Genomic DNA, 25,324 nt, shown 5'->3' with positions numbered 1-25,324 from the left:
TATATATATATATATATATATATATATATATATATATATATATATATATGTATATATATATATATGTATATATATATATATATGTATATATATATATATATATGTATATATATATATATATATATATATATATATATATATATATATATATATGTATATATATATATGTATATATATATATATATATATATATATATATATATATATAGAAAGGCACAGCCAACAAATAATTAATCCTGGACTCTACTCTCCAATAAAACTCAACACCATGAAAATCGGTGGAAATTTATTCAAGTTATGATCAAAAATGTGTTTCTTGTTAATTAGATCCGAAAATCACAATTCGAAAAATGTACGTCAAGGACACTAATCAAATATCAGGTGCAAAACTTCAGTGCAGATCCACTATGATGATGCAAGAACATCTTGGAAGGCCAAGCGTGGAGATTCAGCATTGGCGAAATGGAGCGATGACAAAAAACGTGTTTGTGTTTTTTTCAGACCACCATTTGACCTTGACCTTTAACCTGGAGGGGTATGATGTATATGAAGTGTAAATGTGCCTTGCTTTAGCCTATCTGGTGAGAGCAATTTCCTTCTGATTGGACAAACCTTCATTGAGGTTTGGTGAAAAATGTCTATAATTGAGTCATGACCTTTAAAATTTGTTCAAAGTCAAAATAATTTTTTATATCAATCCCACATACTTCCTTGTCCCATGATTGATGCAAAATTTCATTCTAAAAGTTACAGCTGGCTCTGAGATAAAGCTCAAAAATTAGGAATGCAGGAAGAAGAAAAAAATCAAAAACGACGCAAGTGGTGGTATAATACTCTTGGAGGTCGAAAATTCTGGGGTACATTAAACATTGGGGGCACAAATTGAAGAAACAAACCCAACAACAGGTATAAGCCTCTTCTATCATATAGGGTGAGGCTTAAAGAAGGGAAAACACATCAACAGCCGAGTTCATGGACAAAATAGAGGAAGACAGACAAACAAGGGATGCAGGTAAGAATGAGGGGTAGAGGAGTATGCAGGAGGTGGACAAGATAGACACAGAAACTAACAAAGGAGAAGTACAAGCAGATACTGCAGCACCATGCAGTTCCAAGTAGGAATCGTTTCAACAAGATAATGATCCAAAATACACTTCCCATATGAAAATAAAACAGTGTTTGAAGAGCAAGGTTACAGCTGGTGTGCTCCAAGTGTTAGAATGGCCACCCGAGTGTCCGGATACGAGTCCCATCGACACCATGTGGGATTACCTGGAAATAGTGAAGAACACGAGGAACACAACTAACCTTACAGAACTGTGGAATGTACTGCAGGATATTTGGCACAATATTCCTGCAAGAGTGCTTCAGTCATACAGAGGAAGCATGGCTAAAAGAGTGATTGCACTCAATAAGGCAGAGTTGAAACACAAAGCATTGACTGACACTATAAAATGACACTTATTGTTATTTACTTAAGCAGTTTATTTCACATGCATTTATAAAGGCTGTTAATTTACAATAATATGAATTATCGCTGATAAATTTGATGAATTTACCCTGAAGTATGAATATGTATTGTGACGGGTAACTCTGGATAACTCCAAAAGGACGGCGAGTCTTCAAAGATCACAAACGCCCTCCATGCCGCTCATCTCGGGACGGCTCCCCATGTCCGGCATCATGTTACTGTTTCCGGTGATAGGATCATCACGATAGACTGATAGATTATTGTGCTGGCAGCTACATAACTGATATTAACCAATTGGCTGAGTGGAACCAAGGTTACACGCCACTTCCTGCGATCTATAGCCCATCAGCCTGAGCAATTAACCCCAGTTGCTTTATACTGCAATTGGAATAGGCAGAAGTCAGAACACAAATTCTTTCTAAAATGTATTCATCACAACATATATTTACAAGGAGCAATATTTACAACACATTTTCAAGGTACATATACATTCCCCTTATCCCCTATGAAAATATTCCCACCATCAGATTCCTTACAGGCTTAGAGCTTAGACAGTCACCCATCACCATTACAATAATGGCGCCAATCTTACACCCGACAATGGAAGGGAGGAGGGAGGAGGGGACGAAGGAGAAGGAGAAGGAGAAGGAGAAGGAGAAGGAGAAGATAAAGATGGGAACGAACTGAGCTCGTTCACACCTTGCGCTAACTCGGTTGAGTTACCACTGCCCAGCAACAGTGGCACAATTTGCTGTCCTGCTCCATGGTCCTCCTTGCTCCACCTCGACCCCACTCCACGTGTTGTCTCTCTGTGACGGAGAATGGTGGTGTTCACAGCATGGACTCATCGTGAGTTTTGGCAGAAATGCTCGGGGGATAAGACAAAGGCTCCAAAGCAGGGCAAAAGCTCAAGGTCATGGGGGCACGAGAAGTCAGAATGGAAACGAGAAGAAGAAATGACCAACAGATGGACCCAGCAGAGATGACTGCCGAAGCCAGAGACAGACCCAAAGCCAGACCCCAGACAGCAGCTCTTTTTGAAGCAGACTCCACAGACAAAAGCCCAAGCCAGACAGATTCTGAAACAGACTCCCTTTTATTGCGGGCTCACTCTCCCCCTTTGCGGCCCTCCACCCCCATGATCGGTGGAATCTCAGCCCAGGGAGGACCCTCTTCTCCGCCCTTGATTGGTGTACTCCTTATCCCAATCCTAGTGATAATTTGAGATTGGCTCTCCACGGATCGGGAAGTGGATCACTGCCGGGAAAGGTTTTGGCGCACTGTCACATTTAATGGTGATTGATGGGCCATCTGTTGCTGACTTATTGGCAGGATACCCATGAAGCTGGTTTGGCAGATTTGTTGGGACTTGGGAGGCTGTAGGAAGAGAGGGCAAAGCGTTGTGCTGAGTTTTAGCGGAGAAAAAGGTGGGAAAGTGTGCTTGCACTGTGGGGTGTGAGAAATGGCTGTACATTAGAATGTAGAAGCAGCAAAATCACGTTTATTAGTCATCTATCCACACACTCAACGTATATCTTACATGAACACAGTACGCTTATCCAAACAAAACACGACAAAATAACTAGTTATACTATGAGAGTGTCTCCATTAACTCCTTGAAGCTCGAACCATCACAATATATCACACACACACACACACACACACACACACACACACACACACACACACACACACACACACACACACACACACACACACACACACACACACACACACACACACACACACACACACACACACACACACACACACACGACCTGTATGCTTCAGTAGATCTTCCTCTCTGGTGGTATTGGACTTGCTCTGTTTATATGTTGCTGCGATTCTTCCATTACTTCCTGCTTTAGCTGTTGTCCTTCGTCGGTCAGCCGGACATTTCATATTTCAGTTGTACTCCATCTTGATGTTTCTGTACTCCATCTGGTTCTGTGTTCCCTTCCATTATGATCTCCATTTTTATGTGACCTGTCAACCGGTTGCTTTCTCGAACTCTCTTACTCGCTGATCTTTACTTTGTGGTGTTAATCTGTCGTTAATATCTTCCATTCTGCCAGCATTCTTGACTCTCTTTGGCAATGATATGACAACACCTCACCACAACCTTGTTCTCGTTCTTCAACCACCGCTTTCGGACCTGTCATCATTTCCCACACCATCAGACAGGATGTGATTTTGTTTTATGATCACCCTCTTTCCAATGGCTGCCTCACTTCCTCCAGCAGCCGAAACCATCTTTGTTAATCTCGGCGGCAAAATATCCAGTGAATGAAAGTTTTTGATCACCACATTGGGTCGTAAGCTTGTTTTAACGGAGACTCCGCAACAGTCTCTCCTCCCCTCTCAATCAACCTTGAGACTGACAATGGTGGAATTTGTTATTATTAATAGTAGTATTATTGAAACAATGATAATATACACAATGCGTTTTGTTTTTCTCACTATCCTATTAAGAAAATCAAAGCAGAGAGAACAAGCTAACCACAACTTATTCTTGCGGAGGAGACTGATGCATAATTCTTGAAAAGCACAAACCCTGTGATACCTCACACCTCGAGCCACCTTGCTTTCCGTCACTGGACTCGAGGTGGAAAAAGACACCTCAAGGCAAAGGCGACAATGAAAACGATGAGCATGCCATGTTTTTACAACATCCTGTAGTTAATAGGCCAAGGGCACATGCTTGTGAGTTTATTGTCCCTCTTATTCAGGCACCTGTGTGCTCATCCTGTTGAATTATAGAACTGGCCTGTAATGACCTTCACATGGTCCTTCCCTAAGGTTTCAGTTCCAAAGTCATTTAAAAAAAAAAAAATTTCTTGCCCATGGTACATTAACTCGTACCTGGCTACTCGTCACCAATGAATCGTCACCTTGTTTACGTGTTATGGCCTTGTGGGACCTCTGGGATGTTTATTTCAGCTTTCAGTTCCACCACGGCAATTCACTGAATTATCTCGAGCACACAACAGAAGCATAAACAAATGTGAACATTTTTTGAATGTTTTCAAAGCTATAAAAAATTTAACGCGTCAAATATGATCTAAGTCGGCATGGGTGTTTGCACTGCTTCGGTCTTTCATTTCTGGTCTCGCGCTCAAGGGATGTTATTTCACTGCTGTGAGAGATCGAATTTACCTCTTGTATAATAAGACAGTACAGTAGTAATGTTACACCAGCCAGGGGGTGGATGTGTGGGATTCACTGCCAATGTTGAAACTGGGAAAAAAACCGCAACTGAAATTTTTCAATTTTTACGAAAAAAAAAAAATAACTTATCACAATGAAAGAGAAGGACAAGTTCAGAATATCCTTGTCAGAGAAGCGAAGCACTCGATTCTATTATCCTGTCTAATAGTTGATCTCAAACAGGGATGGGGAAAGGGGGAAGGATTCGGGGAGGTGGTGGAGGTGGCACGTGGAGTTCTTTGATTGAATGCCGTAGCAAATGAAGGAGTGGGGGGCTCACAAGGCCATAACTGAAGGCAGATTTTTGAGCAGGCATCAACAAAAATTAACGTAGGCCATTCAGATGCTTTAGAAGGCTTGAAAAATGTAAAAAAAAATACTCAAAATATGTTTCTGAATAAATATTCATTGTTCGTTAAAATGGAAGCCAAATGCTCAAACAGCCTCGATGCTAACTGCCATCACTGTCTGCACTCACTGCACATCCACCACTGTCTGCACCTGCTGCACCTCCACCACTGACTGCACATCCATCACTGCCTGCCCCCACTGTACCTCCACCACTGCCTGCACATGCTGCACATGCACCACTGCCTGCACATGCTGCACCTCCACAACTGCCTGCCCCATGCACATCCACTACTGCCTGCCCCATGCACATCCACCACTGCCTGCCCCCAATGCACATCCAACACTGTCTGCACCTTTTGCACATCCACTATTGCCTGCACATTCTGCAGCTCCACCACTGCCTGCCCCCACTGTACCACCACCAGTGTCTGCACCTTTTGCACATCCTCCATTGCCTGCCCCCACTGTACCTCCACCACTGCCTGCGCCTGCTGCACCTCTGCCACTGCCTGCCAATGCTGCACATCCACCACTGCCTCCCCCCGCTGTACCTCCACCACTGCCTGCACCTGCTGCACCTCCATCACTGCCTACACATGCTGCACATCCACCACTGCCTGCCCCCGCTGTACCTCCACCACTGCCTGCCCCCGCTGCACCTCCACCACTGCCTGCCCCCACTGCACCATCACCACTTCCAAATATCCTCAACAACCTCACTCCACAACCATAACCAACTATTATCTCTAAATTTCTCACATTCTGCCCCTTGCTGCAAATTATCTATTTGTTCCTTCAACCGAGTCATAACTATCGTCAAGTGAGCAATTTCCTCACACTTCCTGCAACAGTAAGAACCTTCTGCCTCCCCTATTGTTGACGTGGCCGACATTGAGCAACTATTACATTTTATGAACTCCTCTTCCTCCTCCATTTATACCCTTTTTTTGTCCCCATACTCCCAAGGCCCTAACTGACTTAATGCTAAACTTAACACGAGGCCTCCCCCTGCTTCATTCAATAAACTCACACAAATACCCACTTAAACCGTTATGAACACAAATACAGCTTTATAAGTACAAGTACAGTTCCACAGCCCCCGACACAAATGACGAAAACAAAATAAGAAAAACAACACACAAAAAGCACTTGTTTTGTTCTGGTCGAGCTGACCCTCTTGCGAACTCCAGAAAATAACGTCCTCACAGTTGTTGTTGTTATTGGTAATTTATTTATATTATATTTGCCTGGGGGGGAGGGGAGTGAAGGAGTAGATACATCTTGCTTTAATTTTTTGAGGGCAGAGGGGAAAAGGACTAAGCTCACATTTCAGAAGCAACAACTAGAACAAGGAAGCAAGAATGGGGCAGAAGACTGAGGGCACGTGCACCCGACTATCACAGGTTGGCCCAACTGAGATTGAGAGACGAACCAAACGATTCAACACAACAGGACACGATTCGGGACAGAAAAGTTGATGAATAACAAAACAGGAATTAAAAAAGGAAACCGCAAAAAAAACGCAAATGGTCCAGGAAACTTCGCTTTAGAAGAACTGGTGGGAGAGCTCGCCACCCATCCGTCCATATGTGTCAATCCCCAAACCGGAAGTGGTTAATTCTTCTTTTCTTCTTTTCTTCTTCATGCTCAGCCATGATGTCATATCCGGGTGTCGACCGCCACATTCGTACTGTGTACAGTTACATCGCAGCACGACACAGATAATGAACGATGACTTACATATGCCCGTCATTTTTTTTCGAGATCAGATTAAAGATGGCCTACTGGCAGCCATTTTGTTACTTAAATGTGTCTACAGTAATTTCTCAGAAATGCACGGTCTGATTTTGTTCAAACTTGGCACAAGCTCAGTACACAATGGCGTACACTTGTATATAACTATATTTTGTGATCTGATCAAAGATGGCCGACTGGTAGAATGGCTGCCATTTTAGTTGTAAACATAATTATGGGCCTGCCCTTTATCGCGGGACAACTAAATTAGTAAAACGACGGGGGCTATGACATTTTATGTCTTCTTTTGGTTCACGAAAAAATACTTTCACGAAAAATATGTGACCACGATATTCGTTATTGTGTGTCTGTCTGTCTGTCTGTCTGTCTGTTGGGTAGTCGATCTAGTCGAAAAAAAATTTTTTTTGAGATTTGTTCTACCCTTATTATCAGTATTTACAATGGCGATTTCAGTTAATACGATGGCGATTTCGATAAAACTTGGTTGGGAGGTTCATACCATGACCTAGTTGTGTGCAAATGAGAACCGTTGCTATGGACACCACCGTTGCCAAGCAAAGGGACTTTGAAATTTTCGAAAAATCATAAAAAATTAATTTTTTCGAAAATCAAAAATTGGGGCGCGAACAACTGTGGGCAGTACATTCAGCCATATTTTCAAAAACATTTCCAGCCGAATCGTATGAAAACTGTCGGAGAAGATAGACTTTGAATGAACCCTGGTCGAAAACAATAAAAAAAACGAAGTTCATTATATCTCAGAGATTATGAGTCAGATATACATGAAACTGGTATGGTAGGTTCATGGTATGTCCTAGTTATGTGTGAGAAAGAACCGTTGCTATGGACCCCTCCGTTGCCGAGCAACGGCGAAAAAACCTCGAAATGTGGGGCTATTTTAACGAAAAAACAATCTGCAGCATTAACCTTTGAAGCGAGAATCATGAATTTTCTTGTGCTTAATCCTCAGGTCATTCCCCCATCGAACGGGCCCATCGCGTCAGGTTCTATTGGGTAGGTGACTACCCATGTCCACCTACCGGCTTGTCTGTCTGTCTGTCTGTCTGTCTGTCTGTCCCGAGCATAGCTCCATGGGTTTTGATCCGATCCTGATGAAATTTTGGTGGGAGGTTTATATCATGATCTAGTGGTGTTTTCCTGAAAATGGGCATGGTCCGCCCAATATGGGTGGAGCCACGCCCAAAAAACATGTGTTTTTAGGGGTAGCCGATTTCAATTTGCATCTTCTTTTGTTGAATCTGACAGGGGTTTCTGGTTAGCCCAATGGCACCTGCATTGCCCCACGGAGCTCGATTTTTCATTTTCATCCCAAGGTCAAGGTCACAAGGTCACGAACTTAGAAAATTGCGATTTTGACATAAAAAAAATTTCTTCTCCGAGGGGTTTGTCGAATCTGGCAGGGGTTTCGGTATTTGGTTAGCCCAATGGCACCTGCATAGCCCCACAGAGCTCGATTTTTCATTTTTGTCCCAAGGTCAAGGCCACAAGGACACGAACTTAGAAAATTGCGAATTGTGTTTTTAGGGGGTAGCCAATTTCAATTTGCATCTTCTCCTAGGGGGGTTTGTCGAATCTGGCATGGGTTTTTGGTATTTGGTTAGCCCAATGGCACCTGCATAGCCCCATGGAGCTCGATTTTCCATTTTCGTCCCAAGGTCAAGGTCACAAGGTCACGAACTTAGAAAATTGCGATTTTGACATAAAAATCCATCTTCTCCGAGGGGGTTGTCGAATCTGGCAGGGATTTCGGTATTTGGTTAGCCCAATGGCACCTGCATAGCCCCACGGAGCTCGATTTTCCATTTTTGTCCCAAGGTCAAGGTCACAAGGTCATGAACTTAGAAAATTGCGATTTTGACATAAAAATCCATCTTCTCCGAGGGGGTTGTCGAATCTGGCATGGGTTTTTGGTATTTGGTTAGCCCAATGGCACCTGCATAGCCCCACGGAGCTCGATTTTCCATTTTCGGCCCAAGGTCAAGGTCACAAGGTCACGAACTTAGAAAATTGCGATTTTGACATAAAAATCCATCTTCTCCGAGGGGGTTGTCGAATCTGGCAGGGGTTTCGGTATTTGGTTAGCCCAATGGCACCTGCATAGCCCCACAGAACTCGATTTTTTCATTTTAGTCCCAAGGTCATGGTCACAAGGTCATGAACTTAGAAAATTTCGAATTTTGACATAAAAATCAGACGACCACCCAAACTTTGAGAGCGAGGATGACAATATTTTTTTATGCATAATCTTCAGGTCATTCCCCACCTAAAGTCTATCTCTATCTCGAACACCTTGCCCGTGGCGCCCCCTTCAAGTGTTTTTACGCTGATTTCATCAAAATATGGATAATCCGAGGAGTGTGAAATGCCATATAGCCTATATGACGTTATATTGTTCCTGGAATGTTCCAGAGGAAGTTTTGTACCAAAGGTCATAATCCTTGACCTTTGACCTTTAAAGTTCACAAAGGTCAAATTTTCAAAGTTGTGGGAATCGAACCGGGTTTTTGACCTTCTTCGACGAACTAACTCCATTAAGCTATAGCACGTATCCTGTTTCCTTATTTTAATGTCCACAACATTGTTTTGTGACCTTTAAAGGTTATGCAAAGGTCAAATTTTTAAACTTGTTGAACGAAACCGGGTTTTCGACATTTTGCAGCTAATAACCTGTCACTCGTACCACATCATGTTGATCATTTTTATAACTTGGTCAAACATCATCACATTGTCTCATCCTTGACTTCTGAAACAATCTACATCGTCAAATACCGCTCGTGAACCATCGTCGTCTTCAGACTTGTCCTTGTTTAAAATGGTTTTATTACTTGTTATACAAAGAATTATTGACTGACACTTTGTCTCATAGAATAAATGAAGGGTAAATACACTCGAGAGAAAGGTGGAATTTCTGTGAGCAGTCTCACTCTGCTCTTCATTACAACGCTATTGGGAAGAGTTTGATTCAAACATAATTCATAAAGTAATTAAATATATCCCAAGAGGAATTGAGGTAGTTTTCAAGGCAAAAGGGGTATTATTGATCAAACATGATTATTGATTATATACATCAAGACAGATTTCATTTTTCCTCTTTTAATAAGTTGTTATATCCTAAAGAGTTCATGGAAACCTTTGAAAGTGCTTATCGTTTCATATTACCCATGATTACCACCATCACTGAACGTGGACGGAGTTGATGTTTTCACCTCTGTCTTTATTTATTACTTGTAAAATCGAAGATTTTTCAAATATATTGGTTCGTCGATTTTGTTATTCTGTCTGTCTGTCTTTCTGTCTGTTTGTCTGTCCTTTTGTCGCCTTCAGGTCACAATTTTTAACCAATCTTCACGAAACTTCACCACGTGGTAAAGTTTGGAATATGAAAGAAGCCTATTGTTTTTGAAGTTAAAAGGTCAAAAGGTCAACATAGACCAAAGGTCAACATCTTAGGTGAGATTTATAAAATTATCAGTTTTCTTCCGATTGACTTGAAATTTGAAGAGGATTTATATTTCAGGTCACTGAATTCATGTAGCCAATTATTTTTGAGATCAATATTGAACAAAAGGTCAACATAGGCACAATGTCAACAACTAAGGTGGTATTTCTAAAATCCAAATTTTCATCTGATTAACTTGAAATTTGAAGAGGAGTTGAATATTTGGTCATTTAATTCAACCAGCAATTATTTTTGAGGTCAAATTTGTTTTATGAATTTTGCAAGTATCGTGCTCTGCACGATGTCTTCTGTACAATTATTGAACGAAACCGGGTTTTCGACATTTTGCAGCTAATAACCTGTCACCCGTACCACATCATGTTGATCATTTTTATAACTTGGTCAAACATTATCACATTGTCTAATCCTTGACTTCTGAAACAATCTACATTGTCAAATACCGCCTGTGAACCATCGTCGTATTCAGACTTGTCCTTGTTTAAAATGGTTTGTCTCACAGAGTAAATGAAGGGTAAATACATTCGAGAGAAAGATGGAATTTCTGTTAGCAGTCTCACTCTGCTCTTCATTACAACGCTGTTGGGAAGAGTTTGATTCAAACATAATAATTGGGATTGGGCACAATCCTGGACAGGTCACCACTCCAACACAGGATACCAGTAAGCTGGCACTCGTTTTGCCAACCTCAGAAGGATGACAGGCAGAGTCAACCCCACCTGGTATTAATTCAACAGCCAAGGGGGATTTTAACTCAAGATCCTATGATCCCAAGCCCAACACCCAATCATTAAGCCAACACCAGGCATAACAACTTTGGTGAGGTTTATAAAATCCTCAAATCTCATCCTATTGACTTTAAATTTGAAGAGGATTTGCAGATCATGCCACTGAATTCAACCACGAATTATTTTTGAGGTCAATTTTGTTTTATGGATTAAGCAAGTATCATACTCTGCCCAACGTCTTCTTCTTCTTGTTTGTTTGTATGTATGCAGCCTCTGGCTGCTTGGCTGCATCATTTTCTGCGGACGCAGCTGTGCCGCTGATGCAGACCCCTATTACCAATAAGCTCGTACTCATTTTGCCGACCTCGGAAGAATGAATGGCTGAATCAACCCACCTGGTGATTCAACGGAAATTAAGGGGCTTGAACTCACGACCCTAAGATCTTAAGCCAGCCATTTTAATCGATAAGCCAACACCGGGCTTATCCCTGTCTGTCTGTCTGTCTGTCTGTTTGTTACTTGTGAAAATCGAAGTGTTTTCAAGCATATTGGTTGGTCACTTGTGTTATTCTCTGTCTGTCTGTCTGTCTGTTTGTCCATATGTCAATCGCCTACAGGTCACAATTTTAAACCGATATTCACGAAACTTCACCACTTGGGAGAGTTCTTCATAAGCAAGAAGCCTATTGCTTTTGAGGTCAACAGGTAAACAAAACCCAAAAGTCAACAAATTTGTCATCAAAAATGATCATTTTTCATCCATCTGACTTGAAATTGGAAAAGGATTTGCATATTTGGTCATTGAATTAAAGCATCAATTATTTTGAAAGTCAAACTTGTTTTAGAGATTTCACAAGTATCGTGCTCTGCATGACATCTTTTTTGTTTGTTTGCCTATCTGTGAGCATGACATCTGAAAAAGTTATGGATGTATTTGGACGGAACTTGGTGGACAGTGTTGTGACAAGGAAGAATTTGTTCGATTTTGATGAAGTTCCGAATCCGGACACGAGAATTTTAATGTGATTCTTCACAATCGAGAGATTGGGCAAAAACTATATCCATTACATCTCAAAAAGTTATGGATGGATTATGACAAAAAAAGGTGGATGAGTTAAGTGGGTGACAAGAACAAGCCGATTCGATTTTAGTTCAGGTCCGAATCCTGATCTTGCCCATCAGTGGGATACAAAACGTAAACTATTCAGCCTGGTGGAGATATACACTCCACCGAGTGCTGTTTTAGTATTCCAAGATGTAACCAATGGGTCAGGAATGAGACATAACCCAACAAAGAACCATTCATCCTATGAAAGCAACTCTCATGCCTTGGCTCCTGTAAAAAGGGAAAAGTGAGAATGTGACACGTTGCAGAGACTACAAAGCGAGAATTAACCTTTAATTTGATATTGACGAATACCTGCTGACTTTTGCTGAAAATATCTTCACCGAATTTGCAAGACGTGAGATCTTTACAAAAATTGATCGGCCAGAAGCTAATCTGCAATTGTATTTGAATGAAGCATCGAGTGGCTGACTATCATCACACACAAGTTTCTGTCTTGTTATTGGCAATTTAATTAAAATGTATCTTCTGCCCCAGTTATTTCTCAAAATATGACTAATTAGATGTTCCAAGGAATTCCTCACATCTGCTGTTTCCTGGCTCCGATTGTCATCTCTGCTGGGGATGATAACTCTATAAAGATGAGAACATAAGTGACAAATCAACATTTAAAAAAAAAAAACAACATGTCAAACATTCCAGTCGTAATCTTGCTGATGCAAAATGATGTATGCTCTAAATAGTCTGTGATATGTGAAAACTATTTTCAACATTGTGGAACTGCATGCTCTCACTTGGTGGTACTCGACATAATGAGAAGAGGAAGATTCAAATGGAACACAGAACGTACTGTATACTTATTGTGTCGGGGTAGTGTTTTCTCAATTCAATTCAATTCAAAATGGTTTCTGCGATTCCACGTATCCTGACAATATGTCGAATTACAGATGAATTACATAATAAAATATCAGATGGCAGAACTAATATTGCAGTAAAAATTAGTATTTGTTAAATAATGTATTTATATTGGAGTTGAATAACAAAAACAATGGAAAGCATCTGAAAATGCAAAGTCTGTCCACGTCCTCTTTGTATTCGGACTTCTTCTTCTTCCTAATCCTAAACATGATGAAAATAGCTAAAAAGAATTGACGATTTTAGGCGTCCTTGACCTTTTGACCTCAAAAGCTTCAGTCATCGAATATGCAAACCCTGTTCAAATTTCAAGTCAATCAGATGAAAATTTATGATTTTATGCGACTTTGACCTTTGACCTTTTAATCAAAAAAACAATATTGGCTTCTAGCTTTGTTTGGTGGACCACAATTTCGTGACTCACGAAGCAAATTTTTTAAACTTCAGGTTAATCGGATGAAAATGGACGATTTTATTTCACGTTGACCTTTGACCTTTAAACAAAATTATGAATTTGTCTTCTCCATATTCTCATAATAAAGCTTTGATGACAAAGCTCAAATGGTGAAAAAAAGGAAAGTTATGGCCTGGACAGACAGACAGACACGCACGCACGCACGTACGCACATCACCATCTCGTGCGACACGGGAGACGGGCCATGTGTGATTTCCCCAAAACAATACAAGGATATCTCAATTAATGGGAATTATGTATATAATCTCAAATATAAACTAAAAGGGAACTCAGTAGAGTGTATACCTCCACCATGCAATGCCTGAACCACAACAACATATCGGGACCAATACATTTTTGAGATATCGTGCGATATATCGTTTTTGGCCCGATCTCTCAATGGTGAAGAATCACTTTAAAAAGTTAAATAATTCCCACATCCGGATCCAGATTTGTATCTTCACCAAAATCGAATGAATTCTTCTTCATAACACACCCAATATGTCCACCGAGTGTCGTCCGAATTAGTCCACAACTTTTTGAGATATTGTGCCACATTTTGTTTTTGGCCCTATCTCTCAATGGTGAAGAATCATTTTAAAAATTCGACTAGCCGGGTCTGGATCGTCACCAAATTCTAATCAGTTCGTCCTTGTCGCACACCCAACCCGACCACAAAAATTTTCATCTGGATCCGTCCACAACTTTGTGAGATATTCTGCGCACACAGGTAAACAAGAAGAAGATGTCGTGCAGAGAACGATACTTGCAAAATCCATGAAACACATTTGACCTCAAAAATCATTGGTAGTTGAATTCAATGACCTGATGTGCAATTCCTCTTCGAATTTCAAGTCAATGCGATGAGAACTGAGGATTTTAGAAATACCACCTCAGTTGTTGACCTTGGGCCAATGTTGACCTTTTGACCTATTGACCTCCAAAACAACAGGCTTCTTGCTTATGACAAACTCCACCACGTGATGAAGTTTCGTGAAGATTGGTTTGGAATCGTGACCTGGAGGCGGTAAAAACGACAGACAAATAAAATGGACTGACCAATATGCTTGAAAAATCTTCCATTTCACAAGTAACAGACAGACAGAAAGGGGTGAAAACATAACCTCGTTCACCTTCGGTGGTGGAGGTAATAAGATAAAATAGTCAAGGAGGACGGGATGAACAAAAATATATCCAAACAGTCATAATCATAATCAAGTACTGGATGTGATCGTGGCACAGAAAAGCCAATCACTTTTCCTTCCTGGAGATCATCACCTCAAGTAATAGAAAAATCATCAGCTCGATAAAGAACAGTTTGCTTTCGTCTTCTGGATCAATACGTTTTGTAAGTACCGTCATGGCATCCCGACATGCTTCGAGAAACACTTCCCAGAACCACTGGTTGGATCCCCTCACAGTTATTGTTGTCAACCAATATCAAGGATGTTATTGTTATTGTCAACCAATGTCAAGGAACAATGCTATTGTTATTGTCAACCAATGTCAAGGAACAATGTTATTGTTGTCAAAGATGTGAGGAAGGGCTTTTACAGAAGATCCAGGTTGGAGTGGAGGAAGTAAAGGAAATAACAAGGTAATCTAAGATGGATACGGTTCCAGGTCCAGATAATATACACCCGAGAGTATTGATGGAGGTGGCTGATCAGGTAAGCGAGATGTTAACGGATATTTTCAATAGTTCACCAGAGTCAGGACAGGTACCGGAGGATTGGAGAGTAGCAAATGTAACATCATTGTTTAAGAAAGGATCCAGAGAAGAATTGGGAAACTATAGACCTGAAAGTTTGACTTCAGTTGTGGGAAAGGTGTTGGCGGCATTAATTAAGGACCGGATGAAGAACCATTTAAATAAACACTAATTAAAGGTAATCAGCATGGGTTTACCAAACGTAGTTCCTGTTAAACAAATATTTTCGAGTTCTATGAAGCAGTTTCTGATTGGGTGGATGAGGGAAAGGCAGTGGACGTGGTATATCTAGACTTTCAGAAGGTATTTGAGAAGGTACCACATCGGAGGTTGTTAGCCAAGGTGAGGGCTTGTGGAGTGGTTGGTTCGGTGGTTAATTGGATTGCAAACTGGGTGAGTGATAGGAAGCAAAGAATGGCTGTAAGTGGCAGGATGTCTTGCTGGGAAGATGTAAGTAGTGGGATACCTCAGGGATCAGTACTCAGTCCATTACTATTCATTATTTACATTAACAATTTGGATAATGGGGTGAAGAGTAGAATTTCCAAATTTGCAGAGAACACAAAGCTATTTTTTTGCATACTTTGTCAAGACTAAAATGAGAGCTAACACACAACACACAGCAAGGGGGGCATGAGACAAGAGGGGCAGGAGTAGGAAGGACAAAACAGTTGGGAACAGAGACATTAGGGGATATGTGGAAGGGAGAGGGATGGGGCAGAGAACATGGGGTATACAAGATGGACATTACAGGGACTTTCAGGAAGGAAAGCAGGGAATTTGAAGGAGGTGGGTTGGGGTGGATTAGCGGGGGTATATAAGATCGAGGACTTGTATGGGAGACGATAAGATGTGGTGGTGAACAGCTGTTTTGAAGGCCTGGAGGGAAGAATGGGATTGAATAGAGTGAGGGAGTTCATTCCAAAGGTGGGAAAAAAAGAGGAATGAAAGAGTGAAGTTGAGCAGTGATTCGTGATTTTGGTAGTTTTACCAGAAGGAGGTTGCTGGTGGACCTTGAGCACCCTGCGGAAATAAGGTGGGGACAAATCGCAGACATAGCGGGGGGGGCGAGACCGCATAGGAGATGGTAGAAGACAGAAAGACCACCGAACTGCCTGCAGTGAGAAAGTGAGAGGCCCAAAGACTCAGCCTCATTGCAGGAAAAACCAATGATTCGAAATTCCTTGGTTTCTACAGCGTGAAGCCGAGAAAGGTGAAAGGCAGGAGCACCAGCCCAGAAGGGAGAGCAATACTCCATCAGGCTGCGGACAAAAGCTTTGTAAGTGGTCAGGAGCTCAGGTGGGCCGAGGAATGACTTTGCATGACGGAGGATTGCCAGTCGGCGACTGGCTTTGGAGTCGAGGTTTGAAATATGGCTTTCCCAGGAAAGGTCATGGTAGGTATTGAGACACAGAAACTTGAAAGAAAGGACTTCTTCCAGAGGATTGTTGAGAAAGTAGATGGGGGAGGGTGCGGTTCCAAATGGTCCTTTCAGAGAGACATAGTGAGAGTGTGAGATTTGTCCGGATTGAAAGACATGTTCCACATGTTGGACCAGTTTGTGATTTTACACAGATCTGCAGTGAGCGAAGAAGCTGCTGCTTGCTGATCCGAGGGATGACACATGGTGCGGCAGAGGGTGGAGTCATCAGCAAAGAGATAAAGAGGATTTTCCAGAGAGTCGGAGAGATCATTGATGAAAACCAGAAAAAGAACAGGGCCCAGAACGCTGCCTTGAGGAACTCCAGCCTGGACAGGAAGAAGGGATGAAAGAACTCCATTTAGGGCCACACGGTGAATATGACAGGAGAGGAAGTTTGTGAGCCATGAGTGGAGATGGCCTTGGATACCATAGCAAGAGAGTTTGGTGAGCAGGCCAGGGTGCCAGACCGTGTCAAAAGCATGCAATGTGTCTCGGGATATGGGTCTGATTTCATGTCTGGCATTGATGACCTCTATCCATTGTTGGGAGAGCTTAAGCAGCATATCCAGGGTAGAATGACCTGGTCTGAAACCAAATTGATAATTGGAAATCAAGCCATTGGAGAAGAGAAGGATTTAATGTCTGAAGCGATAATGAATTCCATAACCTTGCTGATGATGGGCAGAAGGCTGATTGTAGGGATCTGTTTTGCACCTTTCGATGAAGGGCAGTGATGTTTGCCGATTTCCAAGTAGCTGGCAGATGGCCAGAGGAGCAGGTTTTTAGGACATGTGGGCTGATGCCGTCTGGACTGGTTGCAGAATCTGAGTCGAGGTTTGACAGCAAGCTCTCCACCTTATCAGGAGAAAAGGACACAGAATCCAGGGATAGATGGGTGCGACTGGGTAAGGTGGGTACAGAAAGTATTGGGTTTTGGACACAAGATGTCGATGCAAACATCGAGTTTAGGTATTCAGCCTTTTCACGTGTGGTATCAGCGGTGCGGTATTTGAGGTAAGGGAGAGGATGGAGGAGGAACATACACCAGAAACAGATTTGATTAGACGCCACCAGGATTTGCAGGAGGGAGAGAGATTTGAGAGTTGACTTGAGATTAGAAAGATGTTGTTTTCTGGCTCCCATGAGGGTAGATACACACTTGTTCCGAGATTTATGGAAGGAACTGAGATGCCCATCAGTTGGGTTTGCTTTCCATGAGGCAAAGGCAAGTTGTTTCAGGACAACTGTCTCACCATAACCTTCAGTAAACCAAGGGCGGGAGGAAGGGAAGGACAACTGAAGACGAGAGGGGATAAATCTGTGCATGAGGGAGAGCAAGTTTCTTTGAAAGAATTCCCAGGATGAGTTGATGTTGGAGAAAGTAGCGATGGGAGAACAGTCTTGAAGTTCGATGGCTGTTTCGAGACCCTGCCAGTTGGTTTGAGTGAAATGCCAGACTCAACGGCAGTGAGGTGGTTCTCTGATAACAGCCAGAGAGATGTCCACTTTGTCAAGCATGTGGTCAGAGGAACCGATTGGACCGGAGGAAGAACAGCAGATATTTTCAGGGAAATTTGTCAAAATCAGATCCAGAAGAGATGGAGTACCATTGGTTGAGATCCGGGTAGGGAAGTTGACCGATTGAGTCAGTCCCAATGAGTCGCAGAAAGCTTTTGCTGAGGTGCCATGACAGGTGAGAGAGGTACCCACACCTAGCCATCTGGCATGATGACAATTGAAGTCACCACATATGAGGAAGAGAGAGTTTGGATGAGAAGATAGAAGTTGGTCCATGTTTTTGGATGGTGAGGTGTAGATGGAGTCACCACTGTTTGGTAGACGGTACAGTACACATGTAAACATGAGGTGGGAGTGAAGGGGAAGCTGTAGCCAGAGGTATTCCTGGGGGTGTGGGGGAGTGAGGGCAGTGCATGGAGAGTGAGGAATAGAGTCTTTGATGAAGAGAGCAACTCCTCCACCAGGACGAGGCTTAGGTCTGTAAAACCGGAGGAGGGAGTAAGCAGAGAGAGATACTTGGGAGTCAGACACGTCTTGGGAGAGGAAAGTTTCTGTTAGGTAGATCATGTCTGTTTTGTCAGTGGCAACCTGTGTGGAAAGATCTGTAAGGTTTGAGTGAAGGCCCCAGATGTTAGAGGTCCACACTGTTAATGAAGAGGTAGGGGAGGGGGCTTTGGGTGCAGGGAATGGAAGGGGAGGGGAAGTGTTGGACAAGGGAAGGGGGGTAAGGAGGGTTGTTGAAAGAGTGTGGGGGATTGCAGAATAGTTAGGGGAGGGGCCGAATGAGGAGGAGAAAAGGCTCTGTGGTGCTGGGCGAGAGGGGGAAGAAGAGAGGGGGAAGAAGGCAGTTGAGGATTTGAGAAGGTGGAGTGATGAGATGGAGGTGAGAGGACAGGGGAAGGAGGCAGCTTTGTGGATATGAGGGGGGGGCAACTGTGAGAAGGGTGAGTGAGGGGGGTGAATGATGGGAGGAAGGTGAGGGGGGAGTTTATGAGAGGGGTGAGTTGGCACTGAAGTTGGAAAAAAAGAATGGTTGATGGAAAGCGAGCATCCATCGCAAACTGGAGTTTTTTCTATTTTTAGGTCAGAGATGCGATTTAACACATTTCTTGATGGATGCAATGAAGGCGAATTAAGAGAATGGAGAGAAGAAACGCTGTAACAGTTGGATTTTTTCGATAAGGTATGAAGGAGAGGTCCAATTTGGAGCAGTCTGTTGAAATAGAAAAAGAGTGCATTATGATACAGTGATGAGTACCACATGTGTGAAATAGGAAGAATAAGCATGATAAGAGATCGTTTTTATTGTAATTATTATTATTATTATTATTTGAGAGAGTTTTCATCAGATTAGGTAATGGAAATGTTGTAGAAAAAATCGTGAGGTGAATGGTGAATTTGGATCGGTAAACACAGGGGTGTAAACGGATCACGTGGTTACGGGAGAAGCACGTGACTGTGGGAGGTGTATAGTCAAAAGTGGATTAATTTATTTATTTTAAATAAAGATTGCGTAACATTCGGAAAAGGGAAGGTTGAAGTAAAATCGTGGAGGTGTGTGGTGAATTTGGAACGGTAAACGCGGGGTGAAGCTGATGGATCGATGAAAAGTTTCAAGAAGGTGGAGAGAGAGAGAGAGAGAGTCACGTGGTTACAGGAGGTGTATAGATCGAAAGGATACAAGGAAGATAATTAATTTTTGATGGATTTTTGAGGATTAGGTAAGATTCGGGAATGGGAGGTTGTCGGAAGAAATCGTGAAGGTAAAGGAGAGAGAGAGGGTCAGCTCAAGTAGAATAAAGAAAAAAAGAAGAGGAGGAGGAAGGGGAAGAGGAGGAGGAAGATCGGGATGCGTGGATATGCAGGGAGAAAGGTATGGTTTTTTTCTTTTCCTTTAAATTTAAGACAAGAAACAGAGTGTTTATTTGGGAGGCATGGGAGACGTTGGGAAAGTGAGGAAAATAGGAATTGAATGTAATAGGGAGAGAATACAAATAAAAACGATCGTACACCTCGAGGGGAATGATGGGTGAAATGAAAACGAGAGAAGAACCTTCAGAGTGTAGGCTTTATTCCATTTGATTGAAGCCGCTTCTACGGGCACATCAGGGGATACAGGTGCAGCAAGGAGTACATAAGCAGTAATGTATACACGTGCAACTAATCACCGCAAAATAAATCAGTATAAGCACGGAGTCCGATATACTCTCAATTCTCACCATTCAACGAGCACCAAGTGAATCGCCGCCGTAAACGACAATGCCACTGGGACAATCCCCCCGACCGAGCGGAACCTCAGCTTTATCTATTCCGTGCTCGAGCCGTGCAACATGTGATCACACGTCACGACCTTCAATTCACCACATTTTCCCCGTCTTTAAAATGTAACTAGAGGCCCAACTAACGCACCATGATTACTTCAGCGCTACAGGAGTATACATTTCAAGCAACGCGAACTATCTAAACTACAGAAGCATACATGCCAAGCAGTGAGGATTATTTTGAGTTGTAGGAGCATGGTAATGAGCATCGATATATTATGTAACGAGCATATAGGAGCATGAGCATCGAGGATGACGATAATCCCCTTTACAGATTGAGTCGGCGAGGGGGTATTATCCGTCGACCTCTCCAGGAGTAAATGGTGGTTTCACTTGAGGGAGGCTTCCGATCCTCTTGGTGAGCCTCGACTCGTGCCGGGGATGACTCCCCGATCGCTCTCGGGTGGAACGCGGCAGCTCCGTCGCCACCATTCTCGGGTGGAGTTCCTGGGGGGGGGAACACCTGGGGAGGGGATGTCAGAGGGAGGAGTGCCAGATGGTGGTGTACCTGCGGGAGGAGTACCTGAGGGAGCCAAATGGCGAACCGACACAGTGGTCTCCCTGCCATCTGGGAGCCTGACATGAGCATACTCTGGATTAGTATCGATGAGCTCGACCCCTTCCACCATGGGTTCATACTTGCTTTGTCGTACCGGGCGTTTCATGAACACTGTTCCGGGATGGGTTAGCCAGTTGGGCACCGATTGGCCGTCAACATAACGTCGCTGGTGAGTAAACATTCGTTCGTGAGGAGTTGCATTGGTGGACGTGCAGAGCAAAGAGCGTATGGAATTCAGAGCGTCGAGAAGGGTAACCTCCCACCGCTCGGGGCCCAGTCCTCTCGATTTCAACGCCAGAGTTACGGCTTTCCAAATAACTCCATTATATCGTTCCACCTGCCCATTACCCTGTGGGTTGTAACCCGTCGTTCGACTAGTTGCTATGCCGTGCTCTAATAGGAATTGTTTTAGCCCGGCCGACATGAAACACGGCCCTCTGTCTGAATGTATGTACGAAGGTTTCCCAAACATAGCGAAGAGGTCAGACAGACATTTCACGACAGTGCCCGAGGTCATATCCGAGCACGGAAATGCGAAAGGGAACCTTGAATATTCATCAACAACAGTGAATATGTATCTGTTGTCTGTCTCGGTCGGCAGGGGCCCTTTGAAGTCAATGTTTAGTCTCTCGAAGGGAGAAGTGGCCTTGATCAATCTGCCAGAAGCCGCGCCATAGAATCTGGGTTTTAGTTCAGCACAAACAGGGCATGAAGCATTCATTTGTTTAATATCTTCGATAGAATAGGGAAGGTTTTGTCTGTACACGAAATGTGCCATTCTGGTTACCCCCGGGTGGCACAGAGACACATGGAGGTCTTGCAAAGCCCGACTGATTGTCGCCGAACAGTAGACCCGAGAGAAGGTGTCTGCAGCAGGGTTTTCCCTCCCGGGCCGGTAAACTATGTCGTAACTATAGCAGGCTAGGTCTATCCGCCATCTCATAATTTTTTCATTCTTAATTTTCCCGTTATTTTTCCCATCAAACATGAATGCCACGGATCGTTGGTCCGTGACGAGCGTGAAATGGTTTCCCAGTAAATAGTGTCTCCATTTACGTAGGGCTTCGACGATGGCGTACGCTTCCTTCTCTATTGCTGAGTGTCTCTGCTCGCTTCCAGAGAGAGTTCTCGAGAAGAACGCGACGGGTCGCCCAGACTGATTAAGCGTAGCAGCTATCGCGTGATCAGAAGCATCTGTTTCCACCACGAAGGGCACCGAGCTATCGATCGATAATACCACGGAATTACTGATATCATCTTTGAGGCTGTGGAAAGCTTTTACAACAGCGGCATCTGGTGGGAAGTTTTTGCAATGCACTAGGGGATGTATTTTCTCGGAGTATTGGGAAATCCATCTTGCATAGTAAGCGAACATGCCAATCACCCGGCGCATTGTCTGCAGGTCCTGAGGTGGGGGTAGCTCACGAAGTGGGCGCAATCGTTCAGGATCAGGCTTAATCGTGCCGTCGGCTATTGTGTAGCCGAGAAGGTCAATTGACCTTGCCGAGAATACGCATTTCTCGTAGTTGAGGGTCAGATTATATTTTCTAGCAATGCTCAAGAATCTGTCCAGATTCATATCATGTTCCCCCTGATCCCTACCGCACACTGTGACATTGTCCACGTAAACAAAAGTGTCTGAGGTTTTCATCTGAGATGATGTCGTCCATAACTCGTTGGAAGCAAGCTACTCCATTCGTGACACCGAACGGAATCCTCCTGAATTGGTAGAGGCGTCTACCTGCCTGGAATGCGGTGTAAGGTTTGTCTTCCTCTCGGATGGGAATTTGATGATAGGCGCTTCGCAAATCGATGGTGCTGAATATCTTATAATTGGCCACGCGTTCGACCATCTCGTCTATGCGCGGCAAAGGGTAGGCATCGAGTTGGGTGAAACGATTGACCGTTTGGGAATAATCGACAACCATTCGTTTCTTATGATTCTGATTGGCGGTGACCAACACCTGTGCGCGCCATGGCGAATCGCTCGGTTCTATAATTCCTTCTTCCAGTAATCGCTTGGTCTCTGAAGTGATGAAGTTCATATCAGCAGTGGTATATCGCCGCGATTTGATCGCTATCGGTTTACAGACCGGCGACAAGTTAGCAAACAGCTGGGGGACGTTACCTCTGCGGTGGTCAAAGCATTTAAAATTAGACGAGGTTTGCTTCCTCCAAAGGGTATTTCGACGCTCGTGTGCTGCTTGAGGACATTATGACCCAGAATTACGTCTGCGCATAAATCACGAAGCACCAGTACCCTTACATCCCGATGCGTGTACCCTTTTACGTCCAATTCAACATTGCAGTACCCTCGTACGCGGGACTGTAGTGATGTGGCGGCCATGCATACCGTATTGTCTGTCGGGTGGATCTTCCATTTCCTGCCCTTCACTAGCGAGCTGTTGACGAAACTTTCAGAGCTACCGGTATCAATCAGAGCCTCAGCCATATGCCCGTTAATTCGTACGTTGATGATAGCCTTGGATAGATTCCCCGGTGAGGCTGCAGTTAGTTTCTTTTGTGAGTAGAGAGCCGCAGAAGTGGGTTTATTTCTCCTTAGAGTAGATTTACATACCCTGGCATAATGCCCTTTCTTGTCACAATTCATGCATGTGGCATCTCTGGCGGGGCATTTGTGGCGGAGGTGTCTTTTGTACCCACAAAAGAAGCATTTACCAACCGGAGTAGCAGCTGAGGAGTTTGACGAGGTCTGGGTATCCGACTCCTCGGGTTTTTCTCCATCCCCTGTGTCAGGCTGTGTCTGTGTCTATGGGGTTCCTTGAGTTTCCACCGTAGCGGCGTTCATTAGCGGCATCGGTGTCCCAAATGACTCAGATTGCTGCTGAGCCGTATCCATCGCTCGAGCCTGGTCGACTACCTTTTCAAGAGTGGGTTGCGCTTTCTCTAGTAAGCGTTGCCGTATGTGGGCTGACCTGAGTCCTTGGATAAATGCCTCTCGGGTCGCTTCATTTCGGTGTTCCTCGGCGCTTACGGCCCGGAAGCTGCCGTCTTTTCCCAGCTGTTTCAGAGCTTGCAGGAACTGATCGATTGTCTCCCCGGCTGCTTGCTTGCGTGTGTTGAGAAGATGTCGTATGTATACCTCGTTCTTGCGCTTCACGTAGAGCGCCTGCAGCACGTCGATCGCTGCTTCGTAGGTGTCACACTCCGAGAAGAGCCTGTATACGCTGGGCGAGACATGATTCACGAGGGCGGCCAATTTGTCGGCTCCCTCTTCGATGATGGTCAGATAGTGTGAGAAGGAACGGAACCAATGCGACCATTTCATTTCTGAGTCAGTCGCGTTTGGGTCTGCCTCGAACCTCTCTGGTTTGTAGATCTTGTCCATCGTTTTTTGAGAGAGCCGAGAAAACCAAATGGAATAAATTGAAATGAAAACGAGAGAAGAACCTTCAGAGTGTAGGCTTTATTCCATTTGATTGAAGCCGCTTCTACGGGCACATCAGGGGATACAGGTGCAGCAAGGAGTACACAAGCAGTAAGGTATACACGTGCAACTAATCACCGCAAAATAAATCAGTATAAGCACGGAGTCCGATATACTCTCAATTCTCACCATTCAACGAGCACCAAGTGAACCGCCGCCGTAAACGACAATGCCCCTGGGACAATCGCCCCCGACCGAGCAGAACCTTAGCTTTATCTATTCCGTGCTCGAGCCGTGCAACATGTGATCACACGTCACGACCTTCAATTCACCACAATGGGTAGGCCTCAAGCCTCAAGGATAGGCCTCAAGCACCCTGTAAGACAAGTTCGACGAAATCTCACAAAATAGCACGATTTTTGAAACAAAACCGAACGAGGAACACACAGTAACATGTCGGTGAGGAAATAAACAGTTAAAATGGGACAAATAACGACCTGAAACTTAGCTTTGAGAAAGTCGGAGAGACCCCTGAGAGAACCTGCCGATGCTCCAAACCCAGAACAGAAAGTGGAGGTGAGGTGGATAGCAGGAGGTGGTGATCAGATACAGGAAAGTGTTGATACTTGTATAGATTGGGGATAAGATTGGCAGATGTAATTTAACCTGAGTCAGTGTAAGGTGTAGGGGATGGGAAAGAACAATGAAAATAGAGATTACAGGATGTAAGGGGTAATTTTGGAGCGTGTCACACGGGAGAAGGATCTGGGGGTGTTAGTGTTGCGAATTTGGAAGCTTACTGCACACAGCAGCCAGGTCTTATAGATCAGTTATATCGGTAAGTATGTGCTTCTCGGCCAGGCCCGTCCTATGTTTAATGGGTGATTAAGTGTACCTGCGCTGCGCTCCACAGTTATTTTATAGATAGGATTTTTACATTACCAACAACAATGACATCAACGCCCATCTTCGCTTCAAC

At 43.7% G+C, this 25,324-nt stretch overlaps 1 protein-coding gene across 4 annotated transcripts in view; it reads left to right on the top strand.

The window, feature by feature from the left end:
• Positions 1–25,324, top strand: part of LOC147022565 (leukocyte tyrosine kinase receptor-like) — a 475,774-nt gene that overhangs the window by 101,359 nt on the left and 349,091 nt on the right. Inside the window, exon 1 of one of the 4 annotated variants that reach the window (XM_085887265.1) lies at positions 19,496–19,950. The exons of the other annotated variants lie outside the window; for them this stretch is intronic. The gene's annotated coding sequence lies outside the window, so the exon portion shown is untranslated. Of the gene's footprint in view, positions 1–19,495; positions 19,951–25,324 lie in introns of those variants that run through there. 4 annotated transcript variants of the gene reach the window in all.

Source organism: Eptatretus burgeri, chromosome 7, assembly GCF_056783735.1.
Source record: "Eptatretus burgeri isolate ZD-2024b chromosome 7, Ebu_testis_v1, whole genome shotgun sequence".
Classification (NCBI taxonomy): domain Eukaryota; kingdom Metazoa; phylum Chordata; class Myxini; order Myxiniformes; family Myxinidae; genus Eptatretus; species Eptatretus burgeri.
The sequence above is the reverse complement of the archived record's forward strand: the minus strand, read 5'-3'. Positions and strand labels throughout refer to the sequence as shown.